Source organism: Neofelis nebulosa, chromosome 4, assembly GCF_028018385.1.
Source record: "Neofelis nebulosa isolate mNeoNeb1 chromosome 4, mNeoNeb1.pri, whole genome shotgun sequence".
Classification (NCBI taxonomy): Eukaryota; Metazoa; Chordata; class Mammalia; order Carnivora; family Felidae; genus Neofelis; species Neofelis nebulosa.
Genome location: NC_080785.1, coordinates 116,579,644 through 116,592,277, shown reverse-complemented (window position 1 = coordinate 116,592,277; position 12,634 = coordinate 116,579,644).

Below are 12,634 nucleotides of genomic sequence, written 5' to 3'. Positions count from 1 at the left end.
AGACAAAACAAATGGGCAAAGGGACAAAAAAAGGAGGGGACGCAAACCAAGAAACAGATTCTTAACTATGGAGAACAAACTGATGGTTACCAGAGGGGAGGTAGGGTGGGATGGGTTAAATAGGCGATGGGGATTAAGGAGAGCATTGTTGTGATGAGCACCAGGTGTTGTATGGAAGTGTTGAATCCCTCTATTGTACACCTAAAACTAATATTACACTGTATATTAACTAAATGGAATTTAAATAAAAACTTTAAAAACTTTTCCTTTTCTACAGTTCAGCAGATCTCCTTTCTATTGCTCAATAGGATGCTGCCTGATTCATGAATCATTGAATAAAGCCAATTTGATCTTGAAATTTACTCAGCTGAATTTTTGTTGTTTAAAATGCATGAGGTTTAGAGGTCATTTGTATTTTCTTTCTTTCATGTCTATTACCTATTTTGCTATAGAATTGTTTTTTTTTTCCTTACTGATATGTGGAAGCTTTTATTATAAGGGAATTAGTTCCATGCCTGTGGTATGAATTGCCAGTATTTTTCCCAGTTTGTCTTTTTGCCTTTTGAATATATGAAGGTTTTTTCCATGGAGAAATGTTTGGCAGTCTAATTTATCAATTTTTAAAAATTTTATGACTGGGATCTGTCATTCTTAGGTTATTCCTTAGTCCAAGATTATAAAACAAAATACCCTGTGTTTTCCTCTATTATTGTTTTGGCTTTGATCCATCTGAAAAATTTTTGATGTAATGTGTGAGATATGGATCCAATTTAAATTGATAAGTTTCAAGTTATTCCAACAATGTTTATTGAGTAATCTTGTTCCCCACTGCTTTGAAATGCCACATTTATTCTATGCTAGATTTCTGGATATATTTAGCTTTATTTCTGAGTTGTCTATTTATTGATTGTTTAAATCACTGCAGCTCAATATCATGTTTTAATATGTAGTAGAGCCGGCCACTCTCTTTCTTCTCTTCCTTTTCAGAATTCACCTAGCTTCTGCTTGTTTCTTTTCTTTTCAAAGATTTTATTTTTTTTTTCTTTTTCTTTTTCAACGTTTTTTAAAATTTATTTTTGGGACAGAGAGAGACAGACAGAGCATGAACGGGAGAGGGGCAGAGAGAGAGGGAGACACAGAATCGGAAACAGGCTCCAGGCTCCGAGCCATCAGCCCAGAGCCCGACGCGGGGCTCGAACTCACGGACCACGAGATCGTGACCTGGCTGAAGTCGGACGCTTAACCGACTGCGCCACCCAGGCGCCCCTCAAAGATTTTATTTTTAAGTAATCTCTATACCCAACGTGGGGCCCAAACTAACAACTCTGAAATCAAGAGTCGCCTGCTCTCCTAACTGAGCCAGCCAGGCACCCCTCTGCTTGATTATTTTCTATATGAATTTCAGAGTTGGTTTGTCTAGTTCCCCCAAGAAACCTGTCAGTATCTTTTCTACTGGAATTGCATTAAATTTAGGGAGAAATGACATCTTTATGACGTTGAGTCTTCCTACCCAAGAAAAAGACATAGCTTTTTTTAAGTGTTCTTTGGCATCCCTTAGTAACATTATTTTTTCTTTTTTTTTTAAATTTTTTTATGTTTATTCATTTTTGAAACAGAGAAAGACAGAGCACAAGCAGGGGTGGGGCAGATAGAGAGGGGGACACAGAATCCGAAGCAGGCTCCAGGCTCTGAGCTGTCAGCACAGAGCCCGATGCGGGGCTCAAACTTACGAACGGTGAGCTCATGACCTGAGCCGAAGCCAGACGCTCAACCGACTGAGCCACCCAGGCACCCCAACATTAATTTTTTTCAAATAGAATTTGAATACATCTTTTTAACTTTACTGATGGATAACTTATCTTTTTATTGCTATATAAGTATTTGTTCTTTCCTCCATGTACTCTAACTGGATGTTCTTTTGGCAACAATTTAAGATCTCCATGGTGGCAGTATTGCCTCACGGTATCTTGAGAAACATCATATCTGATTTGATTTGGGTTCCAGTTCCTGCTGCCAGCTTGCAGGCAAGACCTAGACCCTCTGAGGGTTCTGGCCCAGGGAATGCCCTGTCCATACACCTTAAGCACTTCTAGAGTGGGTGCCATGGATACTAAAACAGGTTGATGGTGTTATATGTGTTATAAACAACTACAAATCTGTATGAATTGAATGCCTTTTCATGCACTGTAAGGTGTCTGTCCACCCCAGGGCAAAAGATGGGAAACTAAAGCTTATGTTGCTTCAAGATGAGACTCTTTAGATGGATTTTTCTTTGGTGTCCTGTAACTGCTCACCTTGAGGAAATTGATATAGCATTCAGTATTACACTTTCTAAAGATGTAGTATGATTTTCTCCTCAAATCACAAAAGACAATAGGGAGTCAGGTATGCTACCAGAAAAATGGATTATTGAGCTGGCATTGGAATTTGTCAATGTTCATTAGCATTCTCAATCAGCATTAATATATAATGAGCACCTACTATTTATGTGCCATTCTGTGCTAGGAGCTCTGGACACAGAAGTGAATAAAGTCACAATTCCTTTCCTTTTTTTTTAATTTTTTTTTTCAACGTTTTTTATTTATTTTTGGGACAGAGAGAGACAGAGCATGAACGGGGAAGGGGCAGAGAGAGAGGGAGACACAGAATCGGAAACAGGCTCCAGGCTCCGAGCCATCAACCCAGAGCCTGACGCGGGGCTCGAACTCACGGACCGCGAGATCGTGACCTGGTTGAAGTCGGACGCTTAACCGACTGCGCCACCCAGGCGCCCCCACAATTCCTTTCCTTAGAGGAGTCCACAGTCAAGTGGGGATAATAGGTAGAAACTCACTATAATGCACTAGATTAAATATTCTATAGAGTTAAGATCAACATGTTCTGGGAATGCAGAGAAGGGGTTGTGAAATTAATTTGGTATTAGCAGTATTGGCTTTTGAGTCGGGCCTTGAAAGATAAGAAGCAGTTAGCTAGTTTGACAAGGGTAGCAGGTGGTACTAGTAACCTGTAACTCTCTATTTAAATGCTAGCTTTGGTGAAGAGATATGCCTGGCTCTTGTAGAAGGCAGGCTGCTGGGGGAGCTAATGCTCCCAGGAGCAGTACTCAACCAGTTTTGAATGGGATCTGACCGATAATTGCCCTAGTTTTCTCACCCCTTGAGTGGGATAACTCCAAGATATGCCTTACAATATCTACCAGGGTTGCTGAGTAGGATTGGGCCCCAGCCACCCAAAGTGATAATGCTTTTCCCTGATTTCTTCCTTTCCTGGTCTCACTTGTCCGTGTCCCCACTGGGGCTTCCTGGGAATCATCTCTGAACAAACTATTTGCACTCAAATCCTAGTTTCAGGGTCTGCTCCTGGGAAACTGACCCAACAGAGCAAAGCACAGAGTGCATTACCAGAAGAGGGAAGAACATCAGCAAAGGCACATACATATGACAACTTGCCTTCTTTTGGGCCCAGAAAGCAGTTGCAGATGGTTGCAGACCAGTTCAAGGAAGGCTAGGAGATGAGCTGAAAAAGCAGCATGGAGAATCACAAATGCCTGGCTACCAAGTGGCATTTATCCTCTTGTGAAGGAAGGACGATATGATGAGAATGGGATTTTTTAGAAGTCCCTCGGATGATTTGGTGGCGGGTAAGGGCACTGTCTGGGGAGGAGGGAGACTGAAGACCTTCATCTCCTCCTTCCTAATATTTTTGGCCAAGGCTTGGGACTCCAAGCTCCAGCTCTGTAGTGCTATCTATAGGGCTCAGGCCCTCACCTGGGAGCGCCTCCCGCCTTCCTACTGATTGGTTGCTGCCTTCATCACTGGCCAGACCAGGCCAAGGAGTTGCGGGGGGTGCAGCTGCTGTCTCCGGAGGTGGGCGGAGCTCTTTCAACAGCCGGTGCTGTTGCCAGGCCCTGGCGGCTGTCTATCCCCAGCGCCTGCACAGACTGAATTTTCCTTTCTGCAGCTGCGCTTTCGCGCTCACCACTTGCCTGTCTCCACTCTCCATGTGGGGCTCATCTGAAGCTTCCTATTCAGTCATTGATATTCTCATCCTGTTGTTGGCTTCTGTCAATGGGCGAATTGGGAGGCTTTTTTGCATAAAGGCTGGGGAAGGACCAGGTGCTTTTCCTGTCTGCCTGGATACTGAGGGGTGTTTTGTTTTGTTTTGTTTTGTTTTTTGAGCAGGTGTCATAAGCAGTCTTTGGCCTTGTTTTCTTTTCGTTCTGCCTTTTATTCTTTCATCTTTCTTCTGCCTTTCCTTCCTCCTGCCAGGCCTTGGATGAAGCATTCTGGATTCAGAGATGATTTAGTTGAAATCTCTGCCACCAGAAAGATCTGTTTAATGAAGGAAACAGAACATGATCCAATAATTACAATACCATTTGCTGAGTTCTACAATTGAGTTATTTATGTACTTTACTATATTTTTAAATGTTTGTTTATTTATTTATTTATTTTGAGAGAGAGAGAGAGAGAGAGAGAAAGAGAGGGGAGGGAAGGGCAGAGAGAGAAGAGAGAGAGAATAGCAAGCAGGCTCCATGCTGTTGGTGCGGAGCTCAACACAGGGCTTGATCCCACCAACTGTGAGATCATGGGTTAGGGCATGGAGGAGGGAGGCATAGTCAGGGAAGGCTTCACAGAGGTAGTGGTGCCTGAACTGCATTTGGAAGGATTGGTTATAGTCATGAGCACCTGCTAACTACCAGGCACCATGCTAGGCCCTTTTAGCTCGAGTCCTCATGACAACATTATGAGGTAGATAGTCCTACTATACAGAAGAAGAAAACCTCAGGGATATTAGATAAATTAGCTGAGATCATAAATCTGTAAATGGTACTGTCAGGATTCCAAAATAGCTCTACTTTCTGCAAAGCTTGTGGTTGTCCCATTGCACCATGCTGCAAAGCATGGGGAAGGGTGTCTCAAGTGGAGGGAACAGCTTGGGCAAAGGCTTGGAAGCACAATAGAGATGACATATGGGGTAATTTTTTGGAACCCTTGGCTGCCATGCTCACTAGTCCCCAGCACTTTCTAAAGTGCTCACTGTGGCTTGTAGGAAAAGCAAGTGGCAAGTAAATGTTTAAGTCTTTCTCTTAAAATTGTGAAATAGAGTTTCAATATCAGCTCTTTTGTGACAGGCTGTGTGACCTTGGAGAAGTCTTTTCCCCTCTTGGAGCCTCTGTTTCCTTATTTAAGTGAGAGTATGTATCCTACCTTGTAGAGCTGTAAGAATTCAAGGCAATGTGTGAACCGATCATTACTATCGATCTGTTCAAGGTGACTTTAGGATAACCAGGACTGGCTCCTGATGGAGGGGTTGGCTGAATCATCAGGCAGAGGGACTTTTAGATAATTGGATGGGGGAATGCCTTCCATCCTCCAAGAAATGAGAATGCTGGCAGAAAGCCTACTGCTAGCCTGCTTCAAATGGACCAGATGCTATTTTGGAGATGAGAAAAGACATTCTCTTGACACTGGCAGTGTAGGAAGATAAAAACCAAGAAATAGGAAAACTGACCCACTCCTGATCAGGAACAAGGGACAGGAAAGCCAGACAGGTGTCTTCAGCTATCCAGAGGGCCTCCAGCCCTGGCAGAGTCCTGCAGACCCTGGGACTTAGGGGAGGGGACGAAGAGAAAGTGCTGATGGGCTTTCAGGCTGAATCACACTCATTAAAACAACAGTCAAGCATTCGACCTTGGACTATGACTCTGTTTTTCTCAGATCCCTGGAGCTGGCTGTTTTCTAGAGAAGAAATGGGGCCATCTGCTCAGAGCTGGTCCTGGCACTAAAGAACCTTTCCCCAGGGACAGCTGTGCAGGAACTCATACAATGCGGTGTCAAGGGTGGGGGTGGGAGAAATGTACTCTCAATGTGTAGACACTTACATTAAGAAGTCATGCTGGGGCACCTAGGTAGCTCATTCGGTTCAGCATCTGACTCTTGATTTCAGCTCAGGACATGATCCCAGGGTGGTGGGATCGAATACTACATAGGGCTCTGTGCTGAGTGTGGAGCCTGCTTAAGATTTTTTTTTTCTCTCTCTCTCCCTCCGTCTGCCCCTTTGTCCCACGCTCTCTCTCTCTCTTAAAAAAAAGAAAGAAAGAAAGAAAGAAAGAAAGAAAGCCATTGATTATTTATGCCACTTCACCAATAAAGAAGTAGATGTCTTTTTCTTTTCTTTTTCACACAAATCCTCAGATTCCAAGCAGAGATATTATAACCATACCTTCAAAATAAATCTTCACTTAAGAATATCATAGACTTTGAGCCTATGAATCTCTCCTGACCTCGTCCTTTTACACCTGAGGAAACTGAGACTCAAAATGAAATTGACTTCAGAATATTACATAGCTATTAAGCTATTAAGTGGTGAATGAGGGATTCAAATATTTGTCTCCAATTCAGAACATATGTTTCATTATATTTCCCTCTTTAAAATAATTGCTGTCATGAATATGTGCCAGACATTGTTTTGAGCACTGTTCATACATGATCTCACTTAATTTTCTTCAGAAACTCTGCAAAGAGTGATTAACCCCACTTTACAGATAAATAAGTTGAGTCTCATTAAATAAATTGCATGAGATTGCTTTGCTAATAAGCAGCTGAGGCAGAGGATAAACCCACAGGGGGTTGACACTAAAAATCTAATTGGTTCACAATCTAAGAGTATTCAAAAGATTATAAACACAACAGCTCATTCACTGGCATCTTGTAAATATCTCTTCCTACTACCTGGCAGGAGCCTCCTTGAAGAGGAACTGTACCAAGTAGAGACAGGGTGTTGTCTTCTACACCCACTCAGCACAGAAAGCTCAGTGTTATCCCTGGGGTGGGTTGAATGCTAAGTGGAAAGGATGCTCTTTCACTTATCCATGAAGTGGTGTGAGGAAGCTACTAGAAAACAACCTCTGATGAATCCTCTGAGTTTCTCAGGCGGGGGAGACCGACTCTGTGCTGCTCCTCTGTGCATGACAGTAATGTTCCTCTATCACCATAGCAACAAACAATACACCCGCATCCCACAAGAGGCCGGAGCTGCTCTGTGGGGAGTTGTGGTCCAAGCTGGGTGGGAGTAGGAGTAGGGTGTATGGGGGAAGGGGTGTTTCACCAGTTTGATTCTTTCTGCTTGAAGCCAGCTTGTTCCTGAGGGCAGGAATGTTTATACAGGATGCCAAGCCTCCTATATCTGCAGGATTTGGGGCAAAGGGAGATGACAGGGAAGCTGAGAGCCCAGGAGGGCACATTATTTCTTCCATGGCTTCCAATGAAATGTACTTATTCGGCAAGCTGCTGATGAATGGCACCTTTCTAAGGGGCCTGCCAGAGTATTCTAATGGGGAATCTTATGGGCCTTGCAAACAACCAGACCTGCCTTCCATCTCCACAATTTTTTAATTCTAAGATTTCATGTTAGTTGGTATAACCTCTTTGAAGTCTAATTGCTTCAATGGCAAAAACGGGATATTTAACACCTCCCCTGAGGGAGATTAAATGAGATAACACATGAGCAGTTTCTGGCATGTGGTCAGCATCTAATCAGTTGTAGTCATTATTGTGTCCCCAATACTGTCAGAGAAATGGAGACTTGGCAAGTGGACCATCTCCGACTCCTTGAAGTCAGGGAAAGACTTGGACTTAGAAGTTTCCTGGGTGCCTCTGCTTCTCTCTCTTTCTCTCTCTGTCTTTCTTCCTAAAGCCATGCTCAGTGTTTGCTCCCCAGACTCAGCCCCTGTATTGCCTGGCTCAGCCTGGTGACATCAGATGCTTACTTCCCCCTGTGGGGCTCCGCTCACAGAATCTCACAACACTAGACCTTGGGGATCACCCAGCTTAGGTCCCTCTCCCTCATTTTCCAGGTCAGGAAATGGAAGCCTGGAGGGAGAAGTGCATTGTTCAAGGTCACCCAGGGAGGTAGAAGCCATTAGTTGAAGGGATTGTTGCATTCATTTTAGCAGGTGTGATTAAGCCTGGGAGTAGCTGCAGAGGACCCACCTCATGCTTTTCATGAAATCTCTTGGGTGCGTGGCTTTAGGATAAGTGTGTGTGGGGAGAGTCCTTTTTTTGTAGTTTAGTTGTGCTGGTGAGTTCTGTGATTCCCCTGGCGTCAGGAATATTAATAGCTAACATTTGCACAGTGCTTTACAGCTTATAAGGTACACTCATATACTTGATCTTATTTAGCCTTGGTAGTAGTCCTTCCAGGTCATTATGATAATCACACCATTCTTTTACAGATGAGAAAACTGAGGCTGAAAGTGATTTGTTCAAAGTTACACAGTTACCGTGGGGTAGATTTAAGAATTAAACTTCTATTTGTGTGATTCCTAATTACAGCACACTGGCCCAGCTGACATGGCCACCTATGGAGAATGCAGTGTCAGGCACACAGCTGTTCTCTATCCACAGGTGGAGGAGGAAGGCATCCACAGGGCTGATGTCACGAAAGGCCCTTGAGTGAAGGTGACAAAGTCAATTCAGTTGGGTTCTCCAAATGACAGGTAACATACGTGTGGAAAGCAATATTGATGCCTTTTCTGGTAAAGCTTTTCACTTTCAAAGTGTTCTTATATTATCTCATGAGAGACCCAAGGCACACCTGTCCCTCCCTGTTTACGTAAGAGGCCCAGAGAACTGAGCAACTTGTTGAAAATTGCAAAGGCAAGAGGCCCAGAGAACTGAGCAACTTGTTGAAAATTGCAAAGCCAAGTAGTGATGGGACCTATAGTTTCTGAATTTCAAATTCTTTCTACATCTCTTTAGGGCAGGGGGTCTGAATGGGGTCCCTGATCCTGAGACGTGAGCAAGGGCCAAAGGTGGCATGTTCTAGCAAACTCCCTCATTTGAGAGAACACTGGACAACAAGTGTTTGGTCAGGTGGCTTGGTGTGTCAGCTTTTCCTTTAAGCTCTTTTTTTGAGCTCTGTCTGCCTTTCTCCCTGTGAGCATTCTTTGCTGCATTGTTGTTCAGGGGAAGAGAGAAATCAGAGAAGCGATAAAGCATTTAAATTCATTCCTGATTTTAGCAGGATTCTTTGATCTGCAGTCACCAGATGTGTGCCTGTGTTTACAACTCAGTGGGAAGATAAAGATTATGCAAGGAAGAACATTACACAGTCCTGGGCTTCTAAAACTAGTAGAGACCTCTGAAATTCTGACATTTGGCTTAGTCGGTCATTGAGTGATTCAGAAAGGTGGGGGAGGCCTTTCCACTGATTGCTCTGAGAGAAATGCCTTCTGCCTAGAGCTGGGAATGGCTGCTTGGTCTCAGAAGGAGATAGGGAGAAAAGGCCTAAATAGTGCCAGAATTGTATATTTTGTAGAATTTTCAAGGCCTGCTTCCCCTTCAATTCCAGAGAAAAGACAAGACATATGATAGACTGAAAGTGCTGTATTCTTCCTGCCCCTGGAATCTGGATCCACAGGTAAGGATAAGGGAAAGATTTTCATTATAGCTCATTAAAAACCCAAGCCCACTTACAAGCACGTGTCTTTGCATGTTGCACAGACACTTCTTGGCAAGGACTCAGAAGAGTATGGAGAATACTGGTTGAAGCAGATGTGATTTATAGTTGTGCCAACTAATCAAAATCTTCTGCTCATATACAACTGATTAATGACCACACATTCCCAATTATAAGAAAACAGTCTGTTTTTCCATAAGAATAATATCCTTATTTAAACCTACCAGAAAATAACAATAAATTCATGGAATATTTAATAAATATGTTTCAATGGTCTTGTGGGCCTACATTGTCTCAATGAAGCAATCTCAACCTAAGTAGTTCTTTGGGAACATTCTGGTCTCGCACCCGAGATTGGGACACCAATTGTGTGTTAGGTGTTATATCAGGCTTCATAGAACATTTTGAGTGGGACGGAAGACAGAATCCCTCACCTTGAGGTGATTGCCAGCTAAAAAGAAAGCTGGATAGACACTAACAACATGAACATACATACAAGTACAGCCTCTCAGAGCCTCCTTACAAATATTTAAGGGTATACTTTATGCCAGGTGCTATTCCAAGGCTTAAAGGCTATAGTGATAACACAGGTGGGGTCTTTGCCTTTGAGGAGTAGATCAATACATTTTCATCACATGCCTAGTCCAGCTTCTCTGTCTCTGCTTTTCCTGTCCTCTCTGTCTTGGTTGCCGTCTCCACCCTGTCCTGGGTATCTAAATTCCACCCATTTCACAATGCCTGAGCCGTACTTCCTCTGTGAAATCCTCTTACACCTCAAAGATCTCTTCTTCCTCTGGCTCTTTTAACACTCACTGCCTGCTCCACTTTCTGGTCATTCACAGACTGCCCTGCTATTGCTGGTTATGTGTTCACATGTTTATGAGCTGTCTTTTTAAGGGCATAACTTGGGTTTTATTCATTCTTGAATCTTGTTTACCTTTGAGTGCTTAGCATAATACCCTGTATGTATTAGGTACTCACAACATGTTTTTTAACTGGTTGATTTAAAAATATTATACATATACTACACCCCTAATGGTTAAGGGGAACTGCTTAGTGAAATATAAAAAAGATAACCCAATTTAAAAAGGGGGGGCGCCTGGGTGGCTCAGTTGGTTGAGCGTCGACTTTGGCTCAGGTCTTGATCTCGCGGTTCATGGGTTCAAGCCCCATCGTTGGGCTCTGTGCTGACAGCTGGGAGCCTGGAGCCTGCTTAAGATTCTGTGTCTCCCTTTCTGTTTCTGCCCCTTCCTCACTCGCACTCTGTCTCTCTCTCTGTCAAAAATAAATAAACATTAAAAAAAAGATAAACACACATCTGAAAAATCGAAGTGATACAGTTATGAAATCCCATCATTAGAGATTCATACCTTTGTAAAAGATTCATCTGACACTCTAAAAAATACTTCCAGGAAGGGCGATACCCTAAATTGAATTTATTTAGTTATCAGTGACATATCAGTTTTATTCTCCAACAGACATAAGAGCTGAATTGGGTAAGATTACAGTTCAACTTTCAAACAGCTGAGTCCTTACTGCATGCCAAGCACTGTGCTTCATATTGGGGTCCAAGATGGCTAAAACATAATCCTATCCTTGAAAATCTTACATACAAGTCACAAGAATATTTCATTATAATTTTTAAGGGGCTATGACAAAACCAAGTATAGGTAATGAACACTTAGTCTGCCTTGGAGGATTGAGGGAAGGCTTCTTGGAGGAGTCATCAACTAGCATTCCTCCATACCTTCTCTGAGTGCTTTCCCCATTTCTCTGCTGGTAAACTCTTACAGCTGCTTCAAGATCCACTTCCAATGTCACCTCCTCTGGGAAAGCCATTTTTTTTTTAAGTTTATTTATTTATTTTGAGAGAGAAAGAGAGAGAGAATCCCAAGCAAGTTCGGCACTGTCAGGGCAGAGCCTAATGTGGGGCTCAATCTCACAAACCTTGAGATCAGAGCCAGCGTCAGAGTTCCACACTTAACCAAATGAGCCACCCAGGTGCCCCCTGAGAAGCCATGCTTCCCTCATGCCTTGGTGCCCCTAACCCACTTTGCCCAACTGTGTTATAGCATTTCTCACATCTTATTGTGGTTAATTGTTCCTGTGTTTATCCTCCCCATACTCTCCTCTGTCCCATATAGATTATGAACTTCCCACAGACAGGGGTCACTTCCCATTCATATCAGTTTATCCAGCTCTTACCACTGCCTGGCACATGGTAGATGGGAAGACCACTGCATTATTATGCATTATTATACTGAGAACTGGCTCAAATAAGAATCTAGCCACCACTACTAGAAGACCCACTGTGTGCTGGGTGCTTTATATATACACAATCTCATTTATTCTGTGTATGTAACAATTTTGAAAAGTGTTATCTCCCCATGGCATAACATATAAACTTGTTGAATCATTATTTTGTACACCTGAAGCTAATGTAATGTTGTGTGTCAACTATACTCAAATTAAAAAAAATTTAAAGTGTTATCTTTTTTATCAGATAGAGAAAAGAGGTTCAGAGGCTAATCTGCCTGAGGTCACACATCACCCAGAGTGGCCTGAATATAAAGTACTATATCTGCGGTGTCCTGTTCCAATACAACACCAATCCAATACCAATACAACACAGGGATTAAGTATATCTCATGAGAGGTGAAAACAAAGGTCCAGAGGTCATACAAGATTTAGGGAGAGCACATGGGAAGGTGATAATCAGAGGTCTTCACGGAGGTGGAGACAGATCTAGCCAATGAATGAACTGGAAAAAACAAATAGAAGAATTTTGAAGAGATAAACTTCTTGGTACTCCATAGGCTGCAGCCCTGCCTGACAGGTGAACACAGAAGTTGTGGGGGACCCTTAGATATCCCACTTGGAGGCAAGGGATCCCCAGCCTTACACATAGCTTCTTTTCTCTGGTTCGTGGGGAGGGGGAGAGAAGTAGGAGCTCTTAAGTGAGCCATCCCTAAAGTGCAGGCACCAAAAATGCACCCCGCAGACCCGGTGGAGGGATCTATTACCTTATTTCCCCAAAGTAGAGGAGATGACCCTTTGCTTTCCCACTAGGTCATGTCTGCGTCACCTTGGGATGGAAGGGATGTCTTTCTCACCCAGCATTGAGGAAGGGGTAGTTAGTTATTTTTTGTCTCACCATAGGAGAGAGAGAGAG